At 40.1% G+C, this 16022-nt stretch overlaps 1 long non-coding RNA gene across 1 annotated transcript in view; it reads left to right on the top strand.

The window, feature by feature from the left end:
- The first annotated feature begins 315 nt into the window (after positions 1 to 315).
- LOC311599498 overlaps positions 316 to 16022 on the top strand; it is a 173556-nt gene continuing 157849 nt past the window's right edge. The window contains exon 1 of the long non-coding RNA XR_014779916.1: positions 316 to 393. This is a non-coding gene — a long non-coding RNA (uncharacterized lncRNA). The remainder of the gene's footprint in view (positions 394 to 16022) is intronic.

Below are 16022 nucleotides of genomic sequence, written 5' to 3'. Positions count from 1 at the left end.
GTCAGCTGGAAATTGCTCCTCTCATACAACTTGTCACTATTGAAAATAAAATAAAAAAAAGAGGACACTGACCTTGAAGCCATCGCAAACCTGTGCTTTGAAACTGTGGCAGAGTTCCTTCATCTCAGGAGGTTTCTGCATCTTGCCAACAGTTGGTGTGATCGGAAACCAGCTCATTGTCAATCATACTTCCCGGCTGTCTGGTGGCAATGTAAATGTTTAAGAGTGACTGTGGAGGAATGCTAAGTGAATGTATCAACCATCAATAAAACACTGTTTAGCCAATCAGCTGGGCAGAAGGACAGGAAGTGGAAGGCCGGACTTCCTGGAGGAGAGGAGAAAAGTTTGACGTTTGGAGAGGGAAGAGGACTTTTGGACGGTTGGAGGAGGACGGTGGGAACTGGACATGGACTGGCCCAGGGGTCATAGTGGCAAGTGTTTGGAATATATGTATGTTATAAGGTTTAGAGTAGTTTGTTTAGTTTACGAGTAGATTAGAGTCAGTTCAGACTCTGCCCAGTGAATTGCTGGCAGCTTTAAAGTACGTTTTAGTTTCTCTGTGTCAGTTATTTGCTTTGTAGGCTGAACGGATACAAAATACTGTAACAAGTGACTCTAATGGCTGGCGGATGTGTCAGTGAATACCAGTATTTGTTGTATGTACCGCTGTAATCCAGTGAGGGGTGAGACGAAGGATCCCCAGGGATTGCTGCGTGCCCTCCTAGCTCTAGATTCAGAGAGAGATCCTGTCTCAAAAGCATGAGATGAGAAGGTACACAGGAAACAACAGGACATCTGACCTCTTCTGTACACATGCATGTGTGCTTATAACACACGTGCACATTACAGTCACATACACTGTAGTCTTTGTCTCTCTCTGTCTCTCTCTGTTTCTGTCTGTCTCTATTTCTCACACACTCATGCACCTGGGTGCACACACACAATTTAAGAAAAAGAGATTCTCACCTACATTAGCAATAATGAAAGCAGTTATCCAACTTTCTAAAGTTATAAAATGTGAAACATCACAACTCTATTACATTTTGGATATCCGATCAAAAGAAAGGGTTGGGTTCAAGGAGAATTGACTCTTTCTATCAGAACAAGTATTAGGCATTTTGTCTACAAATGGACTAGTTTCTTTACATGGAAGCTAATTCTTTTAGAGCCAAGAAAGCCTGACATTTTCCCACTGGTTAGGATTTATATGTAGCAAAATGGCACAGATAACAAACTAGCTTCAAAGGCATTGTGTTGCTTACTATAGCTGCTGACTGCGTTCTAGAAATCCAATTTCAGTATTTCTGGCATTTGCTTTGCGAGAAGGAACCTTCTAGTCATTTTTATTCCTGTTTGTATTTTTTGTATTCTTGTCTGTTTGCTTTGGTTCCAGAGCAAGACTTATATTCAACCCTGCATCAGTCATTATGGTGGATTAACTTAATACGCCTTGGTAGACCTATTTGCTCTTGAAATTCTGGCCTTTATTAATGGAGAATTTCCAGTGATGTGTCCAGAATATTATTAGGTTATGAAGAGAAGACCATACCTCACCAGTCATGGTGGTGCACGCCTTTAATTCCAGTACTTGAAGGCATAGGCAGGAGGATCGCTTGAGTTTGAAGCTGGCCTGGTTTACAGAGTGAGTTCCAGGGCAGCCAGGACTATACAGAGGAACCCTGTCTCAGAGAGAGGGAGAGGGGGGGGGGAGAGAGAGAGAGAGAGAGAGAGAGAGAGAGAGAGAGAGAGAGAGAGAGAGAGAGAGAGAGAACATAGGGCACATTTTAGAAGAGAGCAAGCATTTAGGCTAAGAAAAAAATGAGATAAGCAAAGCTTATCCACTTGACACAGTAGGAGTTGAATGAGAAAAGACAGAAAGGCTGTTTGACATACTGAAAATATGTCCAGGTAATCTAGCAAACAACACAGGCTGGCACTGTAAATTAGTTGAGTGACCTTTCATGAGAATTAAAATCCTGTACATAGCCCTAGTTGAATATTTTTCACTTTATCACTGTAGACAGGCAAATGTTCAAGGAGATAGAAGCCCGTATCTTTCCCCTTACGACTGTTGTGATTTTCTGACTTTCTCCATTAATTACAGCGATTTCCTCCACATTGTTAAATTGTTAGAATTTGGTAAAAATATCTTAACGATATGATTTATTGCAGGAACACAAAATGGTCAGAACTGGTTAGCAAAGACCTCAAATGTTTTTCTTCTGTTTCCATGACCAAACTTTCAGGAAAAAAAAAATAGATGCAAATATATTACATTCATTTTGCTAGAACTCAGAAGCTTTAAATGGCACTTCAAAAGTTGTTTCTTCATTTCCAGCTTTGGAAATAGCAAACATCCACAATGATTGTCATCCAGAAACACATAGGGGCACGTTAATTTGGTTTTCATATTGCTTGAGACCTAGCCTTAACAGCCAAGAATTTTTCATATTTTCTCATATTCTTGAATTCAATTTACAAAAAATAAATTGAATTTAATCAAGCTTAGATAGAAGCACAGTAGGATCTTCACCCAGATTTATGATTTTTTTTCTTGGAAAAAAATGTCTTTCTTTTGCCTTTCATAAAGATTAATGTCGCTAGGCTGGGATAGTGAACCCCAGTCTTCATCAAATCTGTCAGAAACTTACAAAATAACACACACACACACACACACACACACACACACACACACACACACACACTGCAGGGGGGCAGAGAGAGAGAGAGAGAGAGAGAGAGAGAGAGAGAGAGAGAGAGAGAGAGAGAGGAGAGAATTTTTTGAAGCAAAATAAATTAGGAACAGGTTCCATTATTTATGGGGAAATGGTTTCAAAATTACTAGAACGAGGTATCAGGAAATACAGACAAGCATTGTACAAATACTAAGTTCATTAAGAATATTAAGTATATTCACAAATATGCAATTTGTCGGGTGGCCACATACGCGTGCTCTATATTGAGCAAACTAATGCATTTTCACCTGAAGGTTTGGGTTCGTTTTCCTACCCCAGCAGGTCTGGATCTTCCAGGCTTACAGTGGTGCCTTAGGGGAGATCTCACATGGGCAAGATCCTGTTAGATCTCAGGGTTACATAAAACCAATTTATAGGCTCAAGGGGGGCAAAAAAGGAAACTATTTACTTGTTCTCTTCTTAACTTAGAGGATGTCTACCATTCAAATTCAAATGCTTCTGGCTAAGCAATGCTGTGCTTCCTCTCACACCGGGAGCTTTCACTGCCCAGTGCTGGGCTCCCTGAGGGTTCAGGGGCTCTGCTTATTCTGTCCTGCTCTTTTGCAGCCTTTCCTTTGCTGGTTTCTAGGGATTACTGATCGACCTTCCCTTTATCATTCCCCGTTTCTGCGTTTTGCTCCTGCCATAACCCATCTCATGTTGTCTCATGCCTGAAGGGCTTGAAACTACCTGGGGAAGTCTTGCTCCTGGGAACCTGTCCTGGTTAGCAGTAATTGTCAGTTTCACACAGTCTAGGGTCATCTGAGAGGCAAGTCTTTATTAGGAATTGTCTGGACCAGATTACCCTGTAGGCCCATCTGCTTGCTTGCCTATGCCTTCAGAGTGCAAGGGTAAAAGGCATGCACTACCAATACCTTGTTGGGGCTATCTCAGATGGTGCAAGAGGTCCAAGCTCACGATGGGTTACAACATGCCGAGACAGATGGTTCCGGGGTGCACAAGAAAGCTGGATAAACACGAGCCAGCCAGCCAGCAACCAGCATTCCCTCAGGTGCTTCACTCCAGGTTCCTGCCTTGAGTTCCTTTCCTCATTTGTCTTAATGGACTGCAATTTGTAAGCTGAAACAAACCCTTTCCTCCCCTATGTGGCTTTTAGTGGGAGTACTTTAACACGAGAACAGAAAATAAAATAGAACCGCGGCTTTGGCCCTGGCCCTGGCTTTGGCTTTGGCTTTGGCCCTGGCCTTCACACGCTGGCACCTCCTCTCTAGGAGTGAGGTAAGTACTGAGCCCCAGCAGCAGCAGCAGCAGCAGCAGCAGCAGCAGCAGCAGCAGCAGCAGCAGCATGTCTGAGAAGCAGGTTTCCTGAGCATCTTCTCACTTATGTCTTTGACTTGTTGAATTACTTCTTGAAGACCTCACAGGGGAGCATCACCACGCACATTAAACACATTCATTAAAGGGTGACTCTAAATCAAAAGCTAGTTTGTCATGCATTGGCAAGATCCTGTTGGATCTTGTGTTACATAAAACCAGTTTATAGGCTCGGGGGGGGGGGGGGGCGATGGGGGGCAGGGGAGGGGAAAGGAAACTATTTACTTGTTCTCTTCTTAACTTAGAGGATGTCCATGTCTACCATTGCTTCAGGCTAATCCATACTATCAATTTCCTTTAATTTAATTTTTTTATCTGGTGTGTGTGTGTGTGTGTGTGTGTTTGTGTGTGTGTGTGTGCGCGCGCGCATGTGTAATGTGTCCTGCACACGTCCCAATGCACATGTGGAGATCAGAACACAACTTTTGTGAGTTCTTTCCTTCGACCATGAGGTCTGGGGACTGAACTCAGGTCATCAGGCTTAGCAAAGCAAGCGCTTCTGTTTTACCCACTGGACCATCTTGATGTTTCCTCATCTCTTTTAATTTTAAAATGCTACTTGTGTTAGGCACAACCTTCACGTTATAAGTGTGAAAGCATTCAGTGTGATGATTTCACCTCAGGTAGAACAGCTCACCATTGTCCCCCTGAAATTACTGAGTTTTATTTATTTATTTTTTAATTTTAATTTTTTATTTATATATATATATTTTTAATTGTTTTCTTTTTTCCTCCTTTATTAATTTATTCTTGTTACATCTCAATGGTTATCCCATCCCTTGTATCCTCCCATTCTTTCCTCCTTCCCATTTTCCCCTTATTCCCCTCCCCTATGACTGTTCCTGAGGGGGATTACCTCCCCCTGTATATGTTCATAGGGTATCAAGTCTCTTCTTGGTAACCTGCGTGCCTTAAAAAAAAAACAAGTTAAACCAATTGTTTAGTAGGACTTGAGCTGATCCGTAAGATACATTTATTTCAAACTTCAATCTCTTTCTTCGCTGCTATATCCTGTCATCTAAAACAAAACAAAACAAAACAAAACAAAACAAAAACCCTCTCCTGTGATCTGAAGAAAGGATTTAATGAGAGGTTAAGTGTGCTTAGAGGGCTTGAGCTGATCACAGGGTCAAGGCGAGACTGCAATAAATCAGAAGACCCCCCTCTCCAAATCAGCAACAGCAAACCAGAAACAAAAAGTGAACATCCTCAGGATGGTGAACTGTGGTGTTCATGATGCTCTGATTTGTTGGTTTGTTTTTGAGACAGAGAGTGTCACTGTGTTGCCTGAGCCTGCCTAAAACGGACTATGTAGATCACCTGGCCTTGGACTTGTGGGTAGGCCTCCTCTTTTGCCTCCAACATGCTGGGATTACGGGCATGTAACGGCGTGCCTGGCTCCCTAGATACAGGTCTTCACCTAATTATCCATCGTGTTTCCTCCCCGAAGCTTCTCAGGGTTCCATTTCCTTCCTGTCTCTCCTTTCATTAACTTTTCCTCATGTGTTTTCACTGGTACTCAGAGCACGTAAGTCACCTAACTTCCTTGGCTCCAGAGTCACAGCTTTGAATCAGTCCTCTTTCTTGAGCCCTGACAATTCATTTCCGCACATGGAAGGTCACCTTCCGGTGTGACCCCCACAGCCTGTCTCCATGAGCCTGTTCGCCAGTTTCTCATCTTGTGGCTTTTCTTTTCTTGCTAGTATATTTATTTTTAATTGGATAGAGTCTCATGTCTCTCACATTTTCTCTGTAGCTAAGAACGGCTTTAAACTTCCAATCCTCCTGCCTTCGTCTCTCATGTGATAGGACTACAGGCATGGCTACCACATCCTGTTTACATGGTACTGGGGATTAAAGTCTGGGCTCTGTGCATGTTAAGTGAACTACTGAGCTACACCTGCAGTGCATAAATGACACTCTCTTACTGCCTCAACCTGACATTAGTCCTCCTTCAAAGCTCCGTGTTGCCATTCCCTGTACTCCATCTTCGCTGGCTCCCTGGTAATTTTAACTGTGAGCTGCACACTCATGGGACTGGCATCATTTGCCTACTGTCATAGTTGTTTCCCTCTGAGCCTTCACGTTGGCCTCCTTTACTACACTGAGAGCTGGAGTGAAATTTCAAGTGTAAATGTGTTCACACTCCCCCCACACCCCCAAGCCCCACTCCCCCACCCCAACCCCCATCCCCCGTTCCCCCAACCTCCATTCTCCAACCCCCATCCCCCATCTTCTCCCACACCCCCAACCCCCATCCCCACCCCCCACTCCCTTCCACTGCCCCCCCAACTCCAGGTTCTATAGGCACCCATGGCTCTCTTCAGCATGCCTTGACTACCTTGTTCCTGCCCAGGCTCCTGCCCAGCCTCTGGTTCCATAGGTGCCTGCACCATCAGTTCCTCTCCAGGAGGAGAGAACATCTTCTTCCCCAGATTGTCTCCTGATTTGCATAGGTCTGGTACATTCCATCCCTTGCTCTGCATGCTCCCCACACTGCCAAGGCTCAGTGAGGCATTCTCATGATCAAAAGCTTAGCTTGTCTCTGTCCTGGTGGACCAAGTTCCAGCATACCTAGCCCTTGTCTCACTGTCTAGGATGCTATAGCTCTCAGGCCTGAAGTAACATCTATATATCTGCATTGCTCATGGCATCTAACATATACAAAGAACTAAAGTAACCATTTGTTAAATCAACAAAAAACCTAAACGAATACATAAGTGACCCAACAAATAAGCAAGAGCTTTAACACTCGGTGACTCCTGGAATGCCTGTATGAAGATTGCTGCTTTTGCTTATCTTCGTTGTACACAGACAGCAATTATTAAATTCTGGATACATGACAAGCCATATAGGATATTGTTACATTTTGTATAAATGAAGATAAAACCTTTGCATGTAAATGAGACAATACCTGTTCTCAAAGAGGCACTCTCCTCAGTGCTCCAAATAACCTCCATTCCCTTAGGGAGACAAATGGCAATGAGTTCACCGCAGTAATAGGTTTTCAGGACATTTTCCCAAGCAAGCGCTCATTTCTAGTTAAAAGCAAATATGTTTCTGAAGCTTATGAATTCAGCTACTGCTTATGTGTACACACGCACTGAGAATGAGTTCACATATCATTCAGAATCCATGAAGTCTGACAGGAGCCCTGAGGAGGAAGAAGACATCCGCAGTTCCACAAATTCCGCTTGCTCAGATTAACAAGCAAATGCTTAAGACTCTAGCGATTTGGATTTCCAAAGGCGCTCATATGAAGTGTTGCTCTTGTTTCTAAATAGTGAAATAGTTCTTAACCCTGGCAGTTGAAACATAAGATAGCAAAGCAGAAAAGCACCCCCACTCACCCTCTTTCTTCATTAGGCTCCTTGAAGTTCATCCCTTACTAGGTCTTTTAAATTCCCATCTGAAATGGCAGATGGCAGGATGTGAGGACTTGTACTGGGCACAAGGCTACATACAGTCAGCCATATTATATGAAATTTAATCCCAGTAGCCCAAATGACACTATTATTATTATTTCCAGGTGACTGAGGAGGAGTCTGTAGCAGGCAGAAGGTAAGCCACACAGTTAGCTCATAACTGCTAACGCCAGGGTTTAAACTTAGGTCTGGTTCCACAACTTTGCCATAGCATACCAACTCAACCCAAGTGTGATCGAAAGTGTGAGAGAAAGAAAATTAATCTGGGTCCTTTTGAATCACCTCACACTGAGTAGAAAGACTTTTATGCAGCTCATTACTATGGGATGCCCTTTTATGTGCCTTATTAGGCAGACAGACTTACAGCAAGTGAGAGGGATTCTAGTCATGAGCTGTAACAACCCATTTGAAAGATTGAATCCTTCAAAGAGAATGAAGAAATACGAAGGAGTTTTCTACTTCACCCTCTCTCTCCCTCTCTCTCTCTTTCTCTCTCTCTCTCTCTAATTGAAAACAGATGTTTTTTAGTACAATGTATTCTGATCTCAGTTTCCCCTCCTATATCTCCTAGGTCCTCTCCATCTCTCCACCTATCCAACCCTACGAGCCTTTTTTCCCCTCTCTCTCTTTAGAAAACAATCGGCCAAATAAACAGTGCAACCAGAATACGATAAAACGAACAGAGGAGAAAAACAAATGAACAGCATATTTGCACACAGAGACACAAACAGAAAATACCCTAAAACAAAAGATAGAAAAATAACATACACTTAAAAGACCAGTTTGTGGAAAAATGCCAAAATAAAAGCATGAGACAGAACAAAACAAAACCAAAACAAACAAAAAAATCTCTAGAAATACCAGTGAGTTTGTTTTGAGTTGGCCACTCACTGCTGGGCATGGGGCCCTGAACTTAATTAAGTATGAGTGTTTATTCAGTGAACAGGCATTGGAGAAAGCTAAGTTTACCTTTGCAAGTGGTTGTCACTTGGAGATAGAATCTGGGTAGGGGATGGGAGCTCATGTCCACTTCTTCTCAGAGCTGGGGCCTCATCTGGCTTAGACCTGTGCAGGCCTTGTACATGCTGCCACACACAGTCTCCATGAGTTCAGATGTGTGTTAGTCCTGCTGTGTCTGGAAGACACTCTCTTCCTGATTTCCTTCATCCCCTCTGGCTCTTACAATGTTTCTGTCTCCTCTTCTGCAAAGTGTCCTGAGCCCTGAGGGGAGAGAAGCAAACTTTTCTTTGGGTGGGGGTGGCACAGAACAGTTTTCAGTTAAAGTCTCTCTTGCAGTTATTTAATTGTGCTATTGTGAGGTGGGAGTTTCAGTATACAACATGCCAGCAAATGTGCATAGCCTTGTTCCATTTGGCTCATGAGCCATTGTGTTTTGTTCTCTGCTCCAAAGCACTTAGACATATATTGTGCACTTTGTAGTTCCTATAAACATTTGGAATTGTGTAAGCCATTAGCACAACATGCAGATAAACTGGGCCAGACAAACAGCATTTTGTTTTTGTTCTTCATCACTAAACCCCACTGTAAGGGTTAAGTTAAAAATGAGGTAATCTGTCTAAACTCTACTTCAGCTCTGGAAGCAAGTTGTCTGGTAATTTATGGCACCAAACAGGGAAGGCTCAGAAAAGGTTTTGACAGATGTAGCACTGTATTCACACAATTTAGACTTGCAGCCTTGGTCTGGAGGATTTCAGTTCAGACTCAAATATAGGTGATGCAGAAACGGCCACTGAGAACCTCGGTAGCCCAAGCAACAAGCAAAACTGATCACAGCAGGTTATTGTCAAAACTGAATAATGGCATTTTCCCTCCAACAATATCACAAACAAGGAAAACTGCATATCTGCCAACATTTCAGTTTCATGGCTCTGTAAAAAATTCTGCTTGATCTTAAAAAAGGTAGGCTAAGTTAAAGATGTTATCGTTATTTTTAAAATGTATTATTACTATTATTTTATTAAACATTTTTTTACATGTACATTTATATTATTATACTTATATACAAAAGACTACCTGTAGCAAGAGCCATGACACAATCAGGAATTATATAAATACAAATAGCCAAAACACTTAAGAATTTATTTATTTGACAGCCTTGAAGAAAACATCTTTCCTATCTTCGTACACCTAAAATTTTGAATGTAAATCAATCTCCATCACATCTTTCTTGTTATTATCAACTTAAAACATCTATCTAGCCTAAACACATCTTTATCTCTAAACAACTAAGTTTCATTGTAAAACTAAGCAATGTGGTCTTCAACTCCATCAGAGACTTGAGAAAGAATAAACTTGGTTACCTGAGTATGCTGAGAGTGCAGATTAGTAGCTTTCCAAATGAGAAGGTGACAGAGACTGTTACCTGAATAGTCACCCAAAACTTTCTTTAATGTTAGAGCATCTTCTTCAGGCTTCTGGCCCAATATATCTGACAGATGTATTTGTGAGGCAGGAACTATTGAGGACTTGCTTATCCTGTCTTGGCAGAGTTTGCCCGTTGATTCTGCCTGCATCCAAGCTTCCCCTATTTTATCCAGAATTCTGTCTGTAATAGAAATGAGGACATTTTGCCTAGTGGCTAGTTTGCCATATTTGAATCCATCTCTATAAGGAGGTTCTTTGATGCTCATCACCCTCTTTGAGTTAGGTTGGGTGTTGCTAGGAGTTAAACTGTCTCAATTTCAGTGAATTTTTAACATAATAAAAACATTTGTAAATGCCATATTCTGTATATCTCTGATGCTTTTGAACATGTTATTGTTATTTTTAGATTGACTTGGAATGACATAGAAGTGGCTGAAAATGGAGTTTGACCAGCTGTAGTCTCTGTCACCACCCAATGTACTGTTTTTCATATATTTCATCCCAACTGCAGTTTCTCCTTCCTCCACTCCTCCCAGTCCCTCTCCCACTGTCTCTCTACCCCATACCCAAAAATATTTCACTGGAGATGGCTTACAGTTTCAGTTTAGTCTGCAGGAAGCATGGTGGCTGGCAGGCATGGTAGCTGGAAGCTGAGCGTTCTACACGGCAAACCCTCCTTAAAATAAATAAAAGAAAGCAGTCCTCTCAGAGATATCTTGGGACTCTTTTCTTCCTACTGTGTTGTCTCATCAAGCCCAGCCTAGATATGAGCTTGTGCTGAGGAGTCTGATTGTGAATAAACATGGGTTTAGTTGATATTCCAGATGTGTTCTTAAAGCTCTCCATGCCTCTGCCGAAATTTCATCATACAGGCCTGGTAATGTCCCATAAATCCAATAAGTGTTTACAAAAGTGATGACAAATCTTCTTTGGCTTCCTCTGCCTTAAGGTATGAGTCTTTGTTGTACAAAAAGAGAAAGAAAGAAAGAAAGAAAGAAAGAAAGAAAGAAAGAAAAGAAAAGAAAAAGAAAAACAGGAAAGTAAAATCTGAATATTTAGAAGGCTTTTTAGCTAGTTCAGATAGTCAATCCATCCTATAGAGAGAATCTCACTTACCAGTTATTACTGGCTAGTTTTTCCACTTGGTCTACAGTGACAGAAAAACAAAGAAAATTGTTGACACTTGACACTAAGTGAAGTGAAGTGAAGTGTGTATGTGTGTGTGTGTGTGTGTGTGTAGGGGGTATGTATATGTCTCAGGGTATATACATGTGTAGAAGTCAGGGGACAAATTGCATGTCAGCTATCTTTTTCTATGTTGTGGGTCCTGGGGACCAAACTCAGTTTTTCCAGCTAATGCCTTTCCCTACCTCATACTCCCCTTTGACTTGTGGTAACTTTTTATGGTCTAGATCAGTTTTTCTCTCATTCACAGGAAATGTCTGATTTGTACTCTATCCCTTTAGTTCTGCTTTTCCAAAAATTTCATGTAAATGGCCTCTGTAATACTTAATCTTCTGAATTTGGCTTTTGTCAGAGCCAGTCAACTTGCCAGCTTCCCTTTCATTGTACACATGCCCCTCTTTCTTTCCAATAAGACATGCCTACATTTTTGTCATTTCTGACAGATCAGTCTGCTCTGTAATTCCTTATATATCCCATACTGGCCTTCAACTTGTCATCATCCTGTCTCAGTCCCTGGAATCATAGGGTTATAGGTAGATGCCATCACACTCAGACCTGGTTTTAATAATTAATTGATTTCTGCTTAGCACAATGTGTGTGTACTTCATCACATTCTTGCATGTACTAAGAGTTCATTTTCTTTTACTTCTAAGTCTGTGATATGAAGTCAGTACAGTTTAGTGTGTATTGCACAATGGCAGGACCACTGATGTTTTCTCTGGTTTTGATGATTACACATGAGTCTTCCATGCACATGTATAGAGGTTTCTCAGTGATGCTACTTTTCTGTTCACTTGAGTAGGGACCCAGGAGTGTAAAAACAGGGTTGTACAGCAGGGGCAATCTTGCTGCCATTAAATGATCTGAGAAATACTTCTCTTTCTACTCTAGAAGAAAGTATGTAGCAATATTTTTTTTAAATGCTAGTGAATTCACTCTCAGGGAAAATAATCTGAATCTGATTTTTAAATTTTAAATATTTAAATAATCTGCAATTAAAATGTAAAACTTTTATTTTATTATTATTATTTTTTAATTTAAAACGTCTAAATTCTCAAACTCTTATCAGCTATTGAGGTGGCTTGAACAAGAATGGTCCTCATAGGTTCATAAATTTGAATTTTTCTTCATTAAGGATTTGACAGGGATCATTGTTGGAGTGGGTATGGTCTTGCTTTAGGAAGTTTCTCTCTGGGCTTTGGGGTTTTAAATGTTCAAGCTAGACCCAGTGTCTTTCTCTCACCATGCAGATAATGCGGATAACAGACTAAACCTCTGAACTGTCCCAGTGAAATGCTTTCCTTTATAAGAGTTGCCAGGGTAATAGTGTCTCTTCACAGACATAGACCAGTGACTAAGACAACTAGGCATAAAAGTTCTCTAAGAAATATAAGACTGCCCAGGCTACTCCCTGTTAACCTTAGCTATGTTATATCTCTCAAGAGAACGCTATAGTTCAGCTAGGCAGTGGTGGCACACCCCTTTCATCCCAGCAATTGGGAGGCAGTGGCTGGAGGATCTCTACGAATTCGAGGCCAGCCTGGTCTATGTGGTGAATTTCAGGACAGCCAGAACTATTTAGAGAGACCTTGTCTCAAGCAAAACAAAACAAAGCAAATAAACAAAAACCCAAAACAATACCTCCTCCAATAAAATAAAGATAAAATGTTGTATTTCGCCCAACTTGAAAATATACAGGCATAGCTTTTTGATCACTTTCCCCTGGTGGGATTGCCTTTCCAGGCCACAGGGCAAGAGGACATGCTCAGTCCTGATGTGACTTGATGATCTGGTGTAGATAGGAAGTGGGGGATCCCCTTTCTGAGGAGAGGAGAAGGGAGGGGGGAAAGGGAGGGAGGGCGGGATTGGGATGAGAGGAGGTATGGGGCTATGACCAGGATGTAAAGTGAATGAAAAAAAACAGGCATGAACTCACTCTTATATTCTCTTAATATCTTTGAAGTTTAGAGTGGTATTTCCTCACATAAGATACTGTATTTTTGTTTCTATTGATTTACTCTCTTGTTCTTTTAAAAAAGATTTTATTGCTTTTTAATTTTATCTTTATTATTTATTTGCTTCTATAAGCTTGCATTTAATTGGCTTTTATAAATTCCCTAAGATAAAAGCCTAGATTATTGGTTTAACATTTTTTCATTATTTTGTAAATAAACTTTTATTGCCTAAAATTTCCTTTGGGGAAACCCTTAATTATAAGTCATAAATTTTGAAACAATATTTTTATTTAAATTCACTTTAAATATTTAAAAATTACCTTGAAACATCCATCTTATTTTATATCATGATTACTTAGAACAATGTTGTTTAAGCCAGGTGATGGTTGTTCATGCCTCTTTAATCCTGGTGCTGAGGAGGTAGATACAGGGGCATCACTTGTGAATTTGAGGCCACCCTAGTCTACAGAGAGAGTTCCAGGAGAGCCAACACTACACAAAGAAACCCTGTCTTGAGATCTCTCCTCCCCAAAAAGAAAGAGAAAAACATGTTGTTTAATATTTTAATATTTTGACAATTCAAAAATGTTTTTGCAGTAATGAGTTTTAATTTTAATTTCATACTTTGCATAACTTCATTTACTTTAAATCTGTTAAGGTTTGTATTATGTATTATGGATGTGTTCTTTTGAATATTTCATGTGCACTTTAAAGATAATGCGTATTCTGCTGTTTTTGGCTGAAGCAACCTTTAAATGTCAATTAAGTCAGGTTGGCTGATAGTGTTCATGTCTCCCATATGCTTTGCGATTTTGCATCTACTAGTTTTATCAAATACTGAGAAAGGGTGCTGATGTTTCAGAGAAGAAATTTGGAATGATCTGTCTTTCCTGCCAGCGCCATCAGTATTTGCTTCATCTACTGTGTAACTACTGTTAAGTATAGACATATGAGATGGTTATGACTGTCAATGAGTTACTTCATCTGTTATTAGGTTGTACTGTATTTGTATTTGTCATTGTCTTATTCTGAAGTCTGCATTCTAATATTAACAAAATGACACTAGCTTTCTTTCTTTCTATTAGTTTTTTATGTAGAGTAGGTTTTATATATTGTCTTTAATTATTTTATCATTAAGCTATCCATATAATTATATTTAAAGAAAAATTTCCACAGATAGTGTATACTGAGTCTTTGTACAGATATACTCAACACAACAGTCTTTGCCTCTTATTTAGTGTCTGCATGTCATTTATACTTAATGTAATTATTATTACAGATAAATTTAGATCAATAACCAATCTAAAACTTTATTTTCTGTGCATTTTCCCTACTTTTTGTGCCATGCATTCTTTTGAACTATGATAAGTTTTATTTATTCACTTATTTTGAACATTCCTGCACAATGTCAATATTTCTTTGGCACTATTTTCTTTGCATTTACTACAAGATGCTCTAGCAATTTTAATATACAGTTTGCCTTTCCTTATAAAGAGCTAATATTTTGTCATTTTAGTAAAACACAGAAGACTTACCATCATAGTATATTGCACTGCAGTGAGGTTTACTTTAAACACATATCACACGTCCATGTACTGATGATGCTCCAGATAATGACAATCTTTTGCTCTAAAATGTCTTAACTCTTTTGGGAAACATTATCTTCCATTGGGGACAATGAGAGGATATGACTTCTCCATTCTGGCTGCAGTTGACTAGATTAGGTGCAATGAATTGTCCAGTGAAATACAGAGCACGGGCAATGATAGAATATGATCATCCCTGAAAAAATATGCATACCACTGGCATTGTATAGATGAGAAGGTTCTGTTTTTATAAAAAAAAAAATAGGCCATGAATTTGAAAGGAAATAAGGAGGGGTATGTGGGAGGGTTTGGAGGGATATGGTGGCTGGGGAATTATATTATTTCAAATACTTTTTAAAAATTATTTAAAAGCAAAAAAAAAGAAATACAAAAATAGCTGTAATATATTTATTATTTAGATCATCACTCAGAATATGGGATATGTTAATTATAAAAATCATTACTGATTTATTTTTCATACTATCTGTGAACTCTGGTGTTACTTCACATAAACAGAACAATTTAATACGGATCAGTCACATTTCAAGTGCTTAATGCCTCATGTGCCAGTGGTTCTGTTAGGGTGACGCTTACAACTGACGTTGCTGAAACAGCTCCTCTTCACTAATCTCCATGTGCTTGGGCGAAGTCTACCAGCCTCTCTGGAGTCACGTCCTTAGCTTCATCATCAGAGAGAAGAGGCCTCCTCGATATGCCACCGTCAAGGCTCCGCTAGTCATCCTGCTCCAATTCACAGCATCTTTCAGAAGAAATTTTACTGTGCCTTCTCCAGCCCAGTGGCTGGGTTGTTGATAAGGCAAAGTGATGTGGTTGCAAACCTTGGAAAGAAGGAAGAGTTCCGATTAAAAAGTTCTACTCACACCTCATAGTCAGGCTACAGAAGGAAAAGCTCTCTGAAAGAAGAGAGAGTGCTGGAACAAGATGAAGGAAAAACAGAACTTGGAGAGTCACATAAACGTAACCTGTCAAGCCTGAGGAAATTAGCTATTTGTGCAGGTGCTATGAGTGCTTACTCATGGATAAAGTAAGAGCGAGTGCATGAAGAGTATATGAGCCTGTTGTATAAACATTCAGTTGGCAGATTCAAAATGTCAGGAAAATAAAAATGATAGCTCTGTTTAAGAGCTATTCATTAATCTGCACGTTATCCCTTGTTAAACAATAATTAGAAAGCAGAGCACATTGACTTGATAGTTTAATATTAAATTATAAAAGATTATATTCCTAACTAGGAATGAATGTGTGGTATGTCTGAATAAGAAAGCCGAGTTGTCAGAAATCAATAGCAATTTTTTTAGAACACAGTCACGGCAGCTGTTTTACAAAACAAAAAGATGACACATCCCCACAAAACTCCGATAAGTAGCAGACCCTATTGATCCCAGAGCCATGCCA

Source organism: Acomys minous, assembly GCF_964271855.1.
Source record: "Acomys minous genome assembly, chromosome: 6".
NCBI lineage: Eukaryota > Metazoa > Chordata > Mammalia > Rodentia > Muridae > Acomys > Acomys minous.
Note: the sequence above shows the minus strand (reverse complement) of the source record. Positions and strands in the feature narration are given on the sequence as shown.